Source organism: Petromyzon marinus, chromosome 27 (genome assembly GCF_048934315.1).
Source record: "Petromyzon marinus isolate PM22_M1 ecotype Great Lakes invasive population chromosome 27, UKy_Petmar_22M1.pri1.0, whole genome shotgun sequence".
NCBI lineage: Eukaryota > Metazoa > Chordata > Hyperoartia > Petromyzontiformes > Petromyzontidae > Petromyzon > Petromyzon marinus.
This window is the reverse complement of record NC_133693.1, coordinates 9,699,114-9,705,147: the sequence shown is the minus strand read 5'-3', so window position 1 is coordinate 9,705,147 and position 6,034 is coordinate 9,699,114.

Here is a 6,034-nt window from a genome sequence, read left to right as displayed (position 1 = left end):
TTTCGGAAGCGACCCGGCTATCACGAATAATAGCTCAACGATAAGTGGCTGATCATCGTGTGGATATTCAGACCAGACAAATACTCGAAGGGCATGTTGATTCTAATTGTGAAGGAAAGACGGGAGGACGCGGATAAAAACCAAACGCGACCACGGGGAGAGAGAGTGGGAGAGAGAAAGACTCACTCCAAATATACAGAAGGCGTCAGCATCGGGTTCGAACCCACGACCTCCTGCATACCAAGCGAGGTAGTTAACAAGCTGGGAAGGGCGCAAATAAGCATGTGGATGTTCACGCTTTTTAGGAAGGAGACTCAAAACATTAGGTAAAAAGTGATGAGAGGTTTTTTTTATCGTGTGTTTTATGAATGAGGCCAAATGACCGAAACGTCTAACTCTTCGTTTCCTCTCAATAGTAAAAAAACGTGTTGTGTTTCAGATGATAGCTTTGAACAGAATGCATTTCATTTCACTCAAGTAGCAACATCATACCTATCTAAATCCCACAGATGAATCATATAGATCAGGCTGGCATTTAGGACAGTGATCCTTATTTAGCCTATTACCATATTCTCCGGATTATAAGACGCTTCGAAAAGTATTAGACGCTGTCCAAACTTGTGCCCAATGTTTTACAAATCTCGCCTCACACAAAGACAAAGGATCCCCCTTTATCCTTTCCATAATCTTGGGGCAAGTGCTGTTAGCGAGCACCTTTGAAGGCCGGAACGGTACACAAGGGGGTGGGTGGCCAACACCACACCCGGCCGCCTTTGTCTCCCTAGTAGCGATGTTTACACACCGCACCAGGTGCTCATTTGAGGCTGAGTCGGCCTAGGGGAGGGCGGCCCAGGACAGGTTCAGATAATCGTCACCGGTGTTGTTCGTGAGTGGGAATCGAACCCAGGTTGCCGCTCCCCCACCACCACACACGCGCACAGCTACCGGATTATAAGACGCACCCCGACAACTGCTTCTTTTTTTTAAATACAGGAGCGAGAGTTTTAGTGGGTGGGACACCACACAAGTGCGTCGTATAATCGGCACAAAACGGCCACCCATCCATGCGTCTTGTGCTGTTGAGGTGGCGGCGGCATTGGTGACAAATTGATGACAATTTAAGGCCACTGGCGGAGCCAGTGGGGGTGGGGTGGCACGTGCCCCCCCCCCCCATGATCCGATCTAAATCCCAAATTTTGATCGGTTCATTGGGGTTTATTAGTAATAAATCGGTAGTTTGCGACCCCCATTGCCACTGTGTAGCATATTATTACATGCCAGGCACTCTATGAGATAATAGGACAATAGTCTGAGTCCATAATTGGCAATAAATAACGGCAAAGCAGTTATAAGTGACTCATTAAATATTATAGAGTACGCGTTCATTTTGTGCCCCCCCCCCCCCCTTGTACATGAACTTTATATATATGTACACACTTTAAAAATATAGAAAGACATATCCCCAAGGTAAAACGACTTCCCTGAAGGCATCAACACCTTCATTGAGCGAGATGCCGATCACACAACGCGGTGCGAATTCGACCCTCGATCGATGTCTGTGCCATCGCCGCACACGCGGCGAGTAACAAGCAAGGGACAAGTCCTTACTTACTAATAACTCCTTACTTACTAACAACTCCTTACTAACAAGTCCTTACTTACTAACGCCTTACTAACAACTCCTTACTAACAACTCCTTACTTACTAACAACTCCTTACTTACTAACAACTCCTTACTAACAACTCCTTACTTACTGACAACTCCTTACTTACTAACAACTCCTTACTAACAACTCCTTACTTACTAACAACTCCTTACTAACAACTTACTTACTAACAACTCCTTACTTACTAACAACTCCTTACTAACAACTTGCTTACTAACAACTCCTTACTTACTAACAACTCCTTACTAACAACTTACTTACTAACTCCTTACTGACAACTCCTTACTAACAACTCCTTACTTACTAACAACTCCTTACTAACAACTTACTTGCTAACAACTCCTTACTGACAACTCCTTACTTACTAACAACGCCTTACTTACTAACAACTCCTTACTAACAACTCTTTACTTACTAACAACTTACTTACTAACAACTCCTTACTAACAACTTACTTACTAACAACTCCTTACTTACTAACAACTCCTTACTTACTAACAACTCATTACTAACAACGCCTTACTTACTAACAACTCTTTACTTACTAACAACTCCTTACTCACTAACAACTCCTTACTAACAACTTACTTACTAACAACTCCTTACTTACTAACAACTCCTAGAATGTTTCATCGCTGGAGGGGTTGCCCCCCCCCCTCTACCTGAACATCTTGGCTCCACCATTGATTGAGGCGAGCGGAGTTTTTTTCTATTGTCTCGGGGGGGGGTGGCCCGGACATCGCGGACAGAACATCCCCCCGTTCACGTGTTGCCGCTCGCCACTCAGACATGCGCATACGCGCGCGTGCGTATTGCTGTACGCGCGCGTGCACGTGTGTTGTGAGCGTGTGTATTGGTGACACAATGGCTCTCTGCGTGCGCGTGCATTTGCGAATGAATGGGGGGGGGGGGGGTGGCCGTTGCGTAACGGACGCGTTTGTGTGCGCCGCTGCAGTGAACCTACCTATGCATGTACTACGCAGTTGATGTTGGGAGGGCAGCGGCCTTCGTAGCTGCTGCTCGCTAACAGCACTTGCCCCAACAGTCTGTTAAGGCTACACGGGGGATGTTAGCCTTTGGGGAGCGGTAGAGGAGCGGTTAGCGCGCTTGCACGACGAACTCGGGCCACCCCGAGATCGATTCCCGCTCACGGCCAACACCGGTGACGATGATCCGAACGAACCGGTCGTGCGCCTCCCCTACGTCGACTCAGCTTGATGTGAACATCGCCACTGGGGAGACAAAGGCGGCTGGCCACTCACCCCCCTCGTGTGCCTTGCCGGCCTTCATAGGTGCTCGCTAAGGCTGTACTCTTCGATGTACATGTATCCGTGTAAATCTGCATTTCATATATGTACATCTATCAATGTGGATTTGAAGCTTTCGTGACTGCAGTAATCCACACTCGTTGGTTCTTTGGGTAAAGTCACGTAGGTAGAAATAAAACAAATCATGACGTATCGATCGCAACACAAGCGATCCTCATGAGATGGAACACTCACAGTGGGTCTATCACTCAGAACAGAACCATGGAAGCACACGGGACGACTCAATGCCCCATTCACAAATCATCGCGGCGATTTCCAACCGCGCCTCTCCCGGCTGGCCATTGTATGGGCTCATGAATCACCTCCGCGCATCAACGTCGTTACAGCTGTTACAATCCATCGACATCCGCCATATGGAGAAGACATCTCCACAGGTTCGCACTGAGACCCACGGACCCCGCATAGAGAGGTCGCCTGGACCCAACACGGAGACAGAGAGAGATGCGTGCGGTACACAACGCAGGAGGAACCATCGACAGCGACCCACCACTCCGACATCAGCTGCGTGTCTGCATCAACATTTGGCACGCGAAGACAATGAATTTGATGCGGTGACTACGAGGATTATTGAAAATAATGACAGTCGGGGTTGATTACTTTTCTAATTTGAAAACGTATTTCTTCAGAACTGCTTTGTTGTCTGTAGTTTGTTATCCTTCACACGCACATCCGATTAGCACGGTTGGCTACGTACGGAGAGAATGAAGTTCAACATGCGTGAACATACTTAACGTTACTGTGAGAATTCGTTTTACACGCCGTATTGTGGTTTAGCAATAAAACATCCATCTCCCCTGATTCTGTCATGAAATCCGTTCGTTCGATGTATAGGAGACATATGGAATAATAATATTCTGCGTATAGGATTATTATGGAAAGGCGTCTCTCTGTGCGCTAGTGGTAGTGCCTTACGCCATCAATAACTCCTCCTCCAAGCCAGCCTTGGCAGCAAATATAGAGAAGTTAAACCCTGGTTTAAGGAAGAAACGTCCAAATTAATATTAACACAGACGTGTTAGCTTAGCATTGGCTGCGTAATGGCTGCATCTATTTAACACGGCGAACTCAACTGCATAGGACTGTGTTTGAGCTGCTATCGTGTGGAATAAATGAATCAATTGGGAGCTCTATAGCCAAAGGGGCGCCTTTATATTAATTATAAAGTTGGAACGAATAAATGTTGTAACACCTCTACCGGACTGAGCGAGGTTGGGATTCGAACTTTGGGAGAACGCGTGAGACGATGGGAGTGGATTTTCCGAGTGGAGGAGGGTGAGGGAAGAATCAGACATCCATTGACGTGACCCGCAGTCTGTGTTTGTGTTAGTATGTTTATAAGTGTGTATATATGTGTGTGTAGCGGTGTTATTTATGGAGCGGTGGCGCAGTGGTTAGCACTGCTCTGCGCTACAAACCCCGGCGACTCGAGTTCGATTGCCCTCTCACGGCCAACACAAAGTGACGATTATCTCAACCGGTCCTGGGCCTCCCCTAGGTCGACTCAACCTCAAATGAGTACCTGGTGGGATGTGTTAAAACATTGCCGTGCCGGCCTTTACAGGTGCCCCAATAGTCTGTTCAAGTATATACGGGGGATCTCTGTTATATAGTATGTGTATATTTATGTATGCGTGTACACTGTACACGTGTAACGTACATGCAAACCAAACTGACACAGTACCGTACGTATGTATGCATGTTTGCTTTGTGCACGTTGTGTATGCATATATGTGCGCATCATTTAACAAAACAATCGCATTTATGCGGTACATACATATATGTGTGTGTGCAGATGTATTAATTTGTAAATGTATTTATTGCATGAAGTTGCAGAGTTTATTTTAATATGGAATATACACCGTAAACAATGTGTACTGTGTGTCACGTGTGTGTAAGATGTATACTTTATCTACACTCTTTGCTTCTGACGGTAAAGTCACGTGGGTAGAAAAATAAATAACCGATCACGACGTTTCGATCGCAACTCAAGCAATCGTCATCAGGTGGGACAACCACAGCAAGAAATAAACTTCTCAAGTAGGCGAGAGATGAAGTTTCTTCTGTTGCTGTGGTTGTCCCCACCTGATGACGATTGCTGGTGTTGCGATCGAAACGACGTGATCTATTATTATTATTATTTATTTTTCTACCCACGTGACTTTACCGAAAGAACCAAAGAGTATGGATTCCTTGCAGTCACGAAAGCTTCAAATCAAGATTGATACTGTATCTATTTATACATACTGTATTTACTTTTTATATATATAATTACGCGGTATATATTATTCTCAGCAGGTCGTGGGCCTTTCCGAGGTCGACTCAGCCTCTAAATTAGCATTGTGCCTGGTGCGCTGTGTAATTATCGATCACGAGGGAGACAAAGGCGGCCGGGCGTGGTTGGTGGCCACGCCACCTCCTTCGTGTGCCGATGTGCCGGTAGCCTTCATAGACGCTGCTCGCTAACAGCACTTTGCCCCAACAGTCTGTTTAAGGCTGCACGGGGGATCTTTGTCTCATATATATAGATGTGTATATATGTCCGTATAAATGTACATTATTTATTTGTAAATGTATCTTTGCATAAATACATACATACATGCATTACTATATTTCTATACCTATGCAGTGCATGTGTAATATTGCTATGCACAGATATAACATATGTATATATACAGTATAAATAAGCAAACTTTCTGAGCGCAACAGAAAAATGTGCTAATTTATACCCCATACAAAACGTCGTACGGCCAGCAACAAACGGCGCTGTCAACGTTGTATAACGGTTGGTTTTTTTGCAATTCAGCGAATTACGATGTAGAGGATGATGATGATGATGGGAGGAAGGAGGAGAAGGTGATTGAGTGTGCACGGGCTGCCCTGCGGGGTACGCCGACAGCGAACTCTTCAATTCTCAACTCACGTACCGCCTCGCCGGACTCGATAGGTTATCGCTAACATCACTGGCTCGAAAAAGTTTTACCTTGGGGATATGTCTTTCTATAATTTTAAAGTGTGTACATATATATAAAGTTCACGTAC